At 39.3% G+C, this 12,723-nt stretch overlaps 1 pseudogene; it reads right to left on the minus strand.

Annotated features, from left to right (window-relative positions):
- Positions 1-5,849: 5,849 nt before the first annotated feature.
- LOC143665264 (ubiquitin-conjugating enzyme E2 variant 1 pseudogene) lies at positions 5,850-6,293 on the minus strand (annotated as a pseudogene).
- Positions 6,294-12,723: the final 6,430 nt, after the last annotated feature.

The raw sequence follows: 12,723 nt of genomic DNA on the forward strand, positions 1-12,723 counted from the left end.
ACCCACCAGAGCATGAGCTCCATGAGAGTAGAAGTTTTTATCCTGCTTGTTCACTGTTTTTTCCATGGAAAAAATGCCTGGTTCACAGTAAGCCCTATAAAATACACATTAAATTAATGAATAAAAGTCTGGTCTTACTCTCTCCCTGCCTTTCTTCTTATAAAAATGATCTAGTCCTGTTTATGTCATACCATTCGAAGTTTACAGTCTGCTGAACAGCTATAATAAGATGTGATGAGTGAGCAATAATTAAAGGTAGGTGGGAAGGTGATGAAGTAAAGATGTTCAGCCCAGATGTACCAGGGGATGGAAGAGGGAAGGAGTGGGGAGAGAATTGCAGAGATGCAAGCCTGTGCAAAAGAGCGTGGAGGCAGGAGAGAATTTTGGAATATTCAAGAGTTTTACGAATTTTGACAGCCTCACTCAGAACTATTTCCTATTAGAAGCAAGACTTTGAAAGGCAGCACTTGGCGGAAGATAAGCCTTATCGCTGGATGTTGTAATGTAGCTCAATCTTTGTTCTGACTTTATGTGGGGTCCTGGCTGACAAGCAATGGCGAGCTCTGTTACCTTGTCTAAGAGTGTTTGTTACTGTTCCGAAGAATTCTGCAACTCTGAAGTTAATGTTTTTAAAGGGCACTGCAACATTTCAGTAGTTATCCTATTATAAAGATGCACATTGGACAAATAATTATAATGGTAATACCACTCTAAATTAGCTTCTTTTTCTTCTTCTTTGTCTCCAGAGATCTCTGCCTCTGTATTATGCAAAACTCTTAAATTAATCAGCAAATAAGCCGTAATTCTGCAAACTGTTGGTGTTTTTAGGGTCCCATACTCAACCTCTTGCTAACTGTGTAGTAATTTTCCTGGGAGATAGAACCATATCCCTGATTTTAATGTGCTGTCCCCCATATACATGCTCATGACTCCTAACTCTTAAGTTCACATTCTCAATTTTTTTCTCAACATATCTTTTCAGTTGTATCATAGGCACTTAGAATTCAAAATATCCAAAATTGATTAATTTATTAATCATAGAGTATTCTCCTTTACCTATGTTTCCTATTTATTTATCTATTTCACTACCTTAAAGGAATTCTGGTACCAAGAAATGGGGTGGTGCTGTTTGCAAATACCAAAAATGCTGGAATGGCTTTATAAATGGATAAGGGGAAGGTTCTGGAATAATTGTGAGGAACTTGACCCAAAAGGCTAGATTGCCTTGAAGAGACTCTTGGTAGAAATATGGATGCTAAAGCTAGTTCTGATGATGAATGTGTCATTGCCAACTGGAAGAAAGGTGATACTTATTTTAAAGAGGCAGAGAATTTGGCAAAATTGATTCCCAATACAGGATGGAAATCAAAATTTGAAAGTGATGACATTAGATACTTAGCTGAAGAGATTTCCAAATTAAATGTGGAAAATGTAGCCTGGCTTCTCCTTGCAGGTTAGAGCAAAATGTGAGGGGAAAGGGATAAGCTGTCAACTGAATTCTTGGGTAAAAAGAGAGCAGAAATTGATAGTTTGGAAAGTTCTGAGCTTTTGGAAAACAAGTCTCCTGAGAATATTGCCCCCTGTGAGGATTTAACTAAACATGGAACCAGTCAGCTATTTCAGTATAAGCCAGGATAGTAGTGATTTGAAACTATTCTGTATCCCAGAAAGGCCATGTTTTTTTAATCCATTCCTGTGGGTATAGGCACCTTGTAGATGGGATCTTTTGGTTAGGTTATTTCAACTGAGATGTGAGCCACTCCATTCAAGGAGGTCTTAATCCTTTTACCAGAGTCCTTTATGAAAGGATAAAGGACATAGGAAAAGCCCAGAGAACTCATAAAGAAATGCCCAAAGAAGTCTGCAGTAAAAAAAGCTCTCAGAGGAACTGAGAGAGGAAACCACTGAAGACAGAAGCTGAAAGCAACAAAACCTGGGAGAGAAGGACAAGCCTTCTCATGCAACACAGGTGTTCCAGATGCTGGCACCCTTTCTTCAGAGACAGTCTCATCCTGTTGATATTTAATTTGGCCATTTTCGAAGTGTTAGAACTGTAAATTTGTAAGCTAATAAATCCCCATAGTAAAAGCTAACTCATTTCTGGCATATTGCATTCCCACAGCTGTAGCAAACCAAAACAGTGAAATCTTTGCTATTATTTGCTATTTTCTCAAGCATGTAAATCCCACCTCCTCAATATATTTTTGAATTCACACTCTCCATTCCAACTGCCGCTTCCTTGACAGGTTCTTATTTGTTTACCTATATTATTATGTAGAGAGATTTTAAAATGGAAAAAAAATGAATGTGATAGAACCTAGAGAGAGGAGATGCAGTTAAAAGTGTGGGAGGAGAGGATTTTGTGGGAATAGAAGAAACCATGAAGAGGTGGAACCTGGGGTTGTTTTAAAGCCATAGTCTTGTGTCTTCAAAGGACTTTTTAGCCATTTTGCAATTTTGAGATATATTATCAATGGGGCAGGGATATAGAGCATATATGCTTCCATCTTCAGAGAGAAGTAGGCTATTACATTGGAGTGGGACATCTATATGGAGTTCCTACTCCATGTTATTGGGTTTCCAGTGGGAAAAGCCAAAGAACTTCATCCAAAGGTGAGGGTAGAACTGGAAGGTAGAACAGTGAGGGACAAGGCCAGATTGTGGCATATACAAGATGACGGACATAGACATGAGAGACAGGGTGGTAGCCATGGCTACAACTGGACGAGGACCAACATACCCTCAAATAATGTGTGGATTAACTAATTTATTAGATAAATATTTCATGGCATATTACTGTATACCAATCTCTCATCCAGGTCTTGCAGAAATGGCTGTAAATAAAAGTCCCAGCCCTTGAGAAGTTTACATTGTGGTGGAGTAGACTGATAATGAACTAGCATTCTCTCTCCAAAGCATACTTTCAGATAGTAGTAAGTAGTAACATTAGTCTGACTGTAGCTGTTGTGTAAAAACTGTGCATAATTGTCAGTGTATATTTATGCATTTCTATTTTTTATAAGTTTGAGGGATTTTTTTTGGAGGGAAAAAAGTGATGAACAGAACCAGATTAAAAATGTGATTCATGAGCTCATAATAAAAATTCATAATAAAAACTTTGTAAATGGAATAGGAAAAAAAATCAGGAGGTAGAGAACATTGGAGAGAAGGGTAATTTTGCACTGGATGATGAGCAAAGTTCCAGCTGATAATGTGACCTTAGCGCAGAGACCAGAATGAAATGAGGGGTCAAGCCATGTCGTTGAAGTGGATTCCATATAGGTGATTTGTAAGCTCAAAGGATTCTTTATACCTTAGTTCTGTAGGTCAGGTCAGGATGTCTTTTGGGAGCCTGGAAGAAATAGCAGTTGTGAGAAAATGTGACGTCCCTGGAGCAGTTGTGCTTTTGCTCTTTTGGTTACCCTGTTTCAGATTCTATTTGCTTTCTCATGCAACCACTTTATGTGAAATGCCAAACATTTACTTGTTTACTGACAGAGCTAAAGAGACATCCATAAGAAGACTTCCTAATGCCTTCCACTTTGCCCCCAAAGCTTGTTGAGCATTCCTTTTGCACACAAGTTTTCTTACCACAGTGCAAATGCATAATGACTTTGGTGTTTTCTTTCTCTCTTTCCTATCCTCCAGTGTTACCAAGACAGTGACCTCCTTGACAATGGGGAATGTCCCCTACTAGTGTTTAATATCCCCTTCATTTGACTGTAGGCACACTCGCAATAGAATGAAATTAATAATAATAATATTAATAATCATCTTTTAAATTATTAATTAATTCATTAATTTGTGCGACTTTTGCAGTAGCAAAAGGAACAGATTTGTTTTTATATCAAATTCCACTTGTCACAGATGCCACAAACACCCTTGTGCTCACCACTACTTCAAAATTATGGTAGTTACTAGACCTACCTGTAAAGGTTTTTGTTTGTTTGTTTGTTTTAGGACACAATGAATTGCTTTTATTTTAGTACACAGCCACATTTCAGCATTTAGTGGTCCCGAGCAGAAAACTGGGAAAGCACAGCAATTTGTCAGAAAGTCAACCCCACCCATTTCAGGGATGTGCTGTGCACACCGAATTCTTCCTTAATCCCTGCTGAGGATTGTGAGAGGCAGCAGCACCAAAACCAAAGTATGTACCGAATTCAAGGTTCTTTTTGTTCTAGTTGTCAGATTCCAAACTGGACTCAAATGGGTTGCAAGGATAACCCAATGAGAACTCTGTTTAAAACTTCTTCAATTTTTAAAATGCAAAAGCAATTACAAGAAAATGAAACAATTAATTCAGAGGGGTTGTGTGTGCTTACAAGTGTCTTTATGTGACCTTTCTCCAACTTTACCCACCAAGGCCTCTGAGAGCTGGAGGTCTGAGTAACTCTGGGGACTGTTTTTTTCACCATATCAAAACCTGAGCTAAAAAAGTGCATCAGCTGACGATGACAGCAGAGGGTGGCAGGGCTGAGGACCCATTTCATTTCCCAGGCTGGTGAAGAGTAAAGAAATGTGGCACCAAAAGTAAATGAGGGAGGTCAGAGACTCTTTCCTACCTCACTGGAGGGCTTCTTGCCAAAGCAATGAAGTGTCAGGGAAAGCAGATTGTTGTTGTTCTAGTTTGCTAGCTGCCAGAATGCAACATACCAGAGACAGATGGGCTTTTAATAAAAGGGGATTTATTTCATTAGTTCTTCAGAGGAAAGGCAGCTAACTTTCATCTGAGGTTCTTTCTTATGTGGGAAGTCTCAGGGTGATGTCTGCTGGTCTTCTCTCCAGGCCTCTGGGTTCCAACAACTTTCTCTGGGGTGATTCCTTTCTGCATCTCCAAAGGCCTGGGCTGAGCTGCGAGTGCTGAGATGAGGAATGCTGAGCTGCTTGGGCTGTGCTACATTGAGCTCTCTCATTTAAGCACCATCCAGTTAAGTCAAACATCATTCATTACAGCACGCACGCCTCCTAGCTGACTGCGGATGTAATCAGCAACAGATGAGTTTCACGTACCATTGGCTCATGTCCACAGCAACAAGACTAGGCACTTCACCTGGCCAAGTTGACAACTGACTCTCACTACCACAGTGGTGAAGGAAGGAATGTGAGGAGGAGGAAGGAAAAAGCAGCACCTCTTGATAAAAGCAGGGGGAGGAGGATGGCTATGGGGAAAGCATTGAAAGAATTCCTCACCAAAGGCTAACTTCAGTAGGGAGCAGAGTTGGCATGTGTGTGTGTGGATTACAATGTCTTCTTCGACCAAGGGGGATAGTGAAGAGTGGGGAAGGCATGATGGCTTGGAATGAGGTGGTCATTTAAGACTTAAAAAAAGAACCCGGGGGGTGCCGTTGAAGCATCCCCACATACCTAGCAGTAATCCAGCAGGCTGTGACCTGAAACCTTCACATCTATTCTCATAAACCACCCCAATCTGGAGGGTTGTTGTAGGGAGAGAAAGAAAGAGAAAGGAAGGAGGAGAAGACAGCCCCAGTCCATGGAATCAGCAGCAAGGTGATTGTGTAATGTGTCTTTTCAGAGTTGAGTTAGATGTGCCCCACCGGTTATGATGGGAACCAATTTAAATATACTTTCTTAATCCCACAAGTTCAACTATGAGGATAGTGGTTACCCTTGAAAGTGAGATTTGTTACAGCACAGCTTACATATTTCAAATGGACAAACAATTAGTATCATTTACAGTATCTTAAGGTAAAATACCTTTGAATGGAAGCTTCCTTTCTAGTAGTTTGAGGTCTACAAGACGTATCTAGAAAGTTTACTACTATGGAAAATGAAGCCTGCTTAAATCGAATGGGGGTGGGGGGAGGGCCTGTGGTTTTTCTTTTTGATCAATTGCTGTAATACTGTCCTTCAGGCCACTGAGGGATTTTCATATTTTCTTTAGACATCATTAGGCACTTAAGCTCTTGCAGGACAACTTTGATGCCACATGAATTCTGCCATTTTGCTAGCACCATTGATATGGCTCCTGGGTCCACCACTCCATTCATATTAACTCCATTCATATTAATTTTTATTACAAATCTTGCAAAGGGAGGGGCTTCTGGGTATTTAGGTCCACATTCTATTTTAAGGCTGTATATTTGGTTTTCATAAATTGTTCTTGGAGGCCCAATTATCATCCCTGTCCATCTTGTTAAGTGTCACGTCTTCATCATCTTCTAGACTCCAGTTAACCGTGCCACCTTCTACTCCTTTCTTGCCTTCTTTGTGTTCTTCCAACAATGGAAATTGCTGGGGACTTTTACTCCAGAGCCTGTGGTGGCTGCCATCTTATGTTGCTGTCACTCGAAGGCTGGCCTCTTCTTCCTAGAGTTTTTAATACATTAAAAATAAACAAATAATTTGATTTTTATGTTTGGATAAGTGAATTTCAAATTAACTGACTTCCTTTGTATCCTATACATTTTACTTTCTGCATTTGTAAACATTACTCAGAGATGGTGTCCTTAGACCACCAAAGGTGTCTATGACACAAAAATGTAAGTGTTTCAGCTTTACATTCAACTTGTTTATATGAAAAATGCTCTGGATAAATCAGAGATATTCTTCTTGTCCCTCATGACACTTTCTCTGGATGATGTCATCAATTTTCTTTATATGGCTTTAATGATGAGCACATTCTGATGACTTTGTTCCCCTGCCAGACAACTTCTTTGAGCTGGTGACTTCGCTATTTGTTGCCTAATTGACATCTTCACCTTAGGGACATGTCAAACAACACATCCAAGATTGAATTCCTTATCCTCCCCTCCCAAATTTCTTACTGCCCTATCTTCCCCAGTGAACAACAATTAGCTTATTAATTAAGCTGCAAACCTAGGGGAATCTTTGACTCCACCTTTCAATTACTCATAGATAAAATACATGAGAAAGTCCTGTCAGTTCAAACCTCAACTTTAATATGTCTACTTCTCTGCATCTCATCTCCACTGTTTCTACGTTAATCCATGCCACCATCACATTTTTGTGTTTGTCTAGATTATTGCCAAAGTTTCCATATGGGCCTCCTGCTTCCACTTATGCTGTTCCAATCTAATCTTCCCATACCAGGCAAAGTAATCTGTTAAAAATTAAGTTGGATTACATCTCAAAACCCTTCAATGACTTCCCTTTGCACATAGAATAAAATCTGAATCCCTTGCGTTCCCTGAATAATTCAGCCCCCGCCTGTCTATCCATCTTCTTTTTGTAGCACTTTTCTCCTTAATCACTATGTTCTATCCTTACTGGTTTTCCTTCAGTTCTTCTAGTTCACGGTGCTAGCGTCTTCCATTTACCTGTCTCATTCCTCTCTCTTCTCTCCAACTAGACCTTTGTGCCAAGAGGTTGGCTGATTAGTGCATATCAAGGGGTTTCTTGCCTTTTGACTTCTGATTCGGTTGACTAATAAAGTGTCCTAGCAGATCTGAAGGAGAGGAGATTTCTTCTCCAGGGTCTTTCCCTGTGAAGTCACCTCTGGCTCGTTCTGTCTCTCCTAAGGTCAACTCCTCTTAGGGTGACCAGATCTACATGCCCTCCATCTTCCTTCCCACCTGGGTTCTGATAACCTCTGCTCCTTGCCCTCCCCATCCCTTTAGTGGTGATGATAGCTCTTGTGTTTAGTACTAGGTCCAAGAAGCTGCAGCTTCCTGATCCTAACTTTGTACATGCATCTTCACTCACTCTCCTCCAGTGAACCCAGTTTGAGTGTGCCACTTATTTCCTGCTAGGACCGTGGCTCTCTAAATCTTCTCCTATTTCAAGGCATTTTCATGTGCTGTTCCGTTTACCTGGAAATGTACTTTCCTACAGTTTTTTAATTGACTTGTACTAATTCTTTAACTATCAGTCTAAATATATTCTTCCGAGGTGTTCTCTTAAGCAACCTATTTATAATGAGTCCCCTAGTATGGTCTCAATGGTAGGATACTGTTTCCATTATAGCGTCTATTATTTGCATTTATTTGTTTGCTTCTTTGATTTATTTATGTCTCTCTCCCAGTGGATCTTCAGTTTCCTGAAGGCAGAGGGCTTGTCTGTCTTGCTTACTGTTGTATGTTTCCCCAGTAACAAGCAAAGTACTTAGCAGACAGTAATTATGGTAATGATACTATCTAAAGCATATAGAACATTTACTCTGTGTCAAAATTGCTTTAAATACTTTATACATGTTAGCTCATTTAATCCTCACAATAACCTTATGATAGATAGTCAGTTTCCCTATTTTACTTATGAGGACTCTGAAACAGGAGAGGTTAAGTGCCTCATAGAGATACATTGTGTTGGTCTGAACAACATACTTGTGCTTGTACTTTGTAGGAATTACATACTTAAACAGTCTCCTCTAAATGTGGGGATGAGCTTGTAAGCAAATTATGTTATACTTTGAATTTAATCATTTTTAATTTATCAAGATGGTGAATGTTTCATTTAATTCCTGCATCTCATTTTATGCCTTTGAGGTATTTTCTTGTACAATAATTAGTACAAACTATATTGGAATACATTTTTTTTTCTAAATAAATGGTCACTCTAAATAACATGATAGGCCCAAACAGAAACTAATAAGCTAAAAGTCTACTCCATCTTTCCTTGCTTTCCCGTAGACTTGGATTAAAATGCCTAAGAGTCCCTTTATGGTCTGTAGAAACTGTTGGGCAAAAGTAAGTCTAAGTTGAAAGAAACTGGCATCAACTGGTTCCATCGACTTCCAGGGCATAACTGTATTTCAACGTGTGTAAAGCAAAGACCTCTCATTCTGTATGATGATTAAAAGAGTAGAACTGCATTTCATGATCTCTAACACTGTACATAACAGGCTCTAACTATATTTCATGATTCTTATCCTATGAATAAAAAGCTCATAAGTTTGCCATTGCACATTTACTTCTTAAAAATTCATCTGTTTTATTAATCTATAAGGTAACATTTACCTAAATGTGTGCTGCAAAACACTAAATCACAAGATTTTCAGTGCAGTGGTTTCTGGGTCAAATAAAAATGTGAAACTTTCTGTTTCAGTTTGTAAATGCTGCTGGAATACAATATATCAGAACTGGAATAGCTTCATAAAGGGGAATTTAATGTTAAAAGTTTACAGTTCTAAGTCTATGAAAATGTCCAAATTAAGGCATCCGTGTAAAGATACCCTAATTCAAGGGGGGCTGATGGGTCAGGAACACCTGTCAGCTGGGTAGTCATGTGGCTGGCACTTGCTGGTCCCTTGCTCCTGGGCTCTATTGCTTTCAGCCTCTGTTCCTGTGGGGGTTCCTCACTTTGCTTCTCCAGGGCTGGCTTTCCTCTCTTGGCTTCCCTTGGCTCTCTCCAGGCTCTGGCTTGCTTAACATCTCATGGTGATGTCTGCTGAGCTCCAAGCATCTCCAAACCTCTGAGTCTCTGAAGACTCTGTCTATCAGCTCTGCTCTGAAGTTTCCGTCTGCTGTGTCAATTCTGGCTCTCTCCAATATGTCTCCTCTGTTAAAAGATGCCAGCAAACTAATCAAGACCCACCTGAAATGGGTAAAGTCACATCTCCATTTCATCAAAAGATCACACCCACAACTGGGCGTGTCACATCTCTGTAGTTATAACCTAATCAAAAGTTTCCAACCTACAGTATTGAACCAGGATTAAAAGAAATGACTGCTCCCACAAGATCGGATCAGGATTAAAACATGACTTTTCTGGGGTACGTAATAGATTCAAACTGGCATATTCTGAATACTCTATTTTCTTTGAATTTACTAAACACTTAAGAATATCGAATACTCTGAGTAGTCTGGAATTAAAATATGTATGTGTGGGACAGTGCGACAGTGGCTCAGTGGCAGAATTCTTTTTTTTTTTACAGTGTAATTTGCCTTTTATTTAGAAAATATTTTTTCAATCTGAAGAATAAATTTAAAATGTCTGGAAAAGTACATATCTAATATTATTCTTTGATACCTGTCATGTCCATTTTTATTGTAAAACTTTTTTCATTTTTTATTGTAAAACTTTATTTCTTAATCGCAAACTTTCTAGCACTGTGGCATGTTATTATGGTTAATTTGAATTATACAAGTTAGATTTTGAATGTCCCAAATGATGATGTGATAGTATCTTCTTCAGAATTATTAATAATGAGGAGAATTTATCAAACTAACACTGTAAAAGTAAAACAATATTATTTCCTTAATGACTGAAGCTTTATTTCTCTTTCCTTTCTAGAGTGATATGCTTTATTTCTCTTGAGCAATCTTGATAAATAATTAGCTATTAAAATAGCTGTACTAAATAATGTAATAGGAATCATAAAAGAGGTTTATGCAAATAGTAAATAAAACACACTTAAACTTTACCACACATTAATGGACATTAAACAAGTGGGGAATGTGAATATATTTTTTAAATAAGCAAAATTGATGGGACTTAAGTGGCAGAATTCTTGCTTGCCATGCCGGAGACCTGGGTTCGATTCCTGGTGCCTGCCCATGCAAAAGAAAAAGAAAAAAAATGTATATGTGTGTGTCTGCTAGACCAGTGCTTCCAAGCATAGTTATCAAAATCCATTTTTCTCTGCAACAACTAAACATATATCATGAGAAATTTAATAGAAAATATCTTGAGAATTATGCTGTAGACCTTAAAAAGTCTCTATTTATGTGTTGACATAAGTATTGTCTTTTAAATCTGGGACCAGAAGTTGACCTTAAAATATACTATGGAAAATCCTGAGGAATTTCCTTTACTATTATAGGAGAAGAAATAAATTATTCGTCCACAAATTTTCTTATTCTTACTATTCATATCCTCCCCATAATGGTTATATAAAATATGGCAGTTGTCCATAATAACTTTCACATGCATAGCAGAAGTATTTCCCCATATAGAACGAGAGAAGATTAACTATAGGTGAAAAAGATGAAGTTTCCATTTTTATGCATTAGAGGTTAAGAGATTCTGTTTTAAATTGCTAACAAAAAATTATCTCTTTTGACAAAGTACTTTGCTTTTCTTCATTTATCATTCGGAATAATTTGGAATAATTTTGAGAGAAAGGAAACAAAAAAAAGAGAGAGCTATCACTATGAAGCATGGAGCTCTTTAAGAGAAAAACATCATACCAATTATTGAACCAGTAATTAAAAAGTTTTTAAAAAGTGGAACTTAAACACAGCATCAGAACAACAATAATTTCTTTCCATACAATTCAATGCTACTAATTTTTAAAGTTCCTCTTTCTAGTTAGTCAGTTACTTTGTCCTAACACTTGGCTTCTGTACATCTTTCTACTTCATTATCCTAAGTTGGTTCTCTAATGAATAGAACTTCTAAATGACTATTGCTGTATCTTCACATTAGCTCTTTAATATCCATGTGATGGTTTAAGTTTAGCACTGGCCTTACTATTACTGTGAGGATATTTCATGAATTTAAGTAACCAAGAAACTGATTGCATCTATGGCGGATTATATCCACAGTCAAGAAGGAGATTGCTTTGAACAATGAGAGATGTCTCATCCAATCAGTTGACAGCCTTAAAAGGAGACATGGTGATCTCAGAAGACCGAAGGGAAGCCCTTCCATCTCTACTGCTGATGCCATAGCTATTAATGTCTTGTTTACTACTTCTGATGAGGACAATCCCTCCCAATGTCCTTGGACTGACAAAGATGCCCAAGAGACCTGGTACCAACAATTATTCTATAAATCCCCATGGCTAATCACCCTAATTTCTTCTATTCTGGGACCCCTTTTCATCCTCCTTCTCCTAATATCTATAGGCCCATGTGTAATTAAGCACCTCCTAGCTTTCATTAAAGCACGAGTTAATGCTCTCCACCTTATGGTGCTTATGCAGCAATATCACCCTATTCCTTCCCCTGGCTCTATGTACGATGGTGCTGTAACCAAAGTATGATAAACCCCCTAGCTTAAAGGCCCGTTGCTAAATTGTTTGTTTAAGATCTATTGCAGATGTGACTGAGAGGGAATTAAGTGCTGGAGAGGTTGAAGATTTTATCGCGAGCTGCCGTCATCAACCCCCTGTGCACCCTCCCCCCATTCTCCCACCAGCTGCTGTGTACCCCTGAGTCCCAAGGAAGTCCTCGGGCTCCTTGAGGCCCCCATTGCCCTCCCGAACACTGGTGGTTTTTGGCTTACCTCCTCCTGCATGCACTCCCGTTGTCTGGGCTTTGGCTTTGTCATAAAGTAGCATCGCCTGCATCTCCACCATCTCTATTACAGCCAGCCTATGCTGTGCATCACAATCCTCCTGGGTGATGATCAGCAGGCAGCCAGTGATGGGTAAGCCCTCCTAGGGAGGCAACCTAAGATAGGCGTTGCTGCCCCTCGCTTCCGGTGGCTTAGCTGGTAGCCAAAGATGGGTAAGACCTCCGGAGGAGGCAACCTAAGACAGGCACAGCTACCGGAAAAGCTAAAAAACAACAAAGGAGGAATTGCTGGAGAAACCATAAAGTATCGCTCACATGGCTGCCGTGGTTGATGCAAAGCAACACAAAATGGCTGACCTGAAATCTGCCCTCCACCCTAGCAACAATGACCACCAATCCCAGCCCAACATGTGTCCCTGCATGCTTCCCAGCCTATATAAGCCTGTGCACTTCCTGAATAAAGCAGATGCCTTCCATTTTTCCCTGAGGGTTGTCTCCTGAGTCCTGCGCTGTGTGCTCTGTGTCTGTGTGACTGACTCAGTACAGCCACTTACCCGCAACCATC

This window comes from Tamandua tetradactyla, chromosome 21, assembly GCF_023851605.1.
Source record: "Tamandua tetradactyla isolate mTamTet1 chromosome 21, mTamTet1.pri, whole genome shotgun sequence".
NCBI classification, from domain to species: domain Eukaryota; kingdom Metazoa; phylum Chordata; class Mammalia; order Pilosa; family Myrmecophagidae; genus Tamandua; species Tamandua tetradactyla.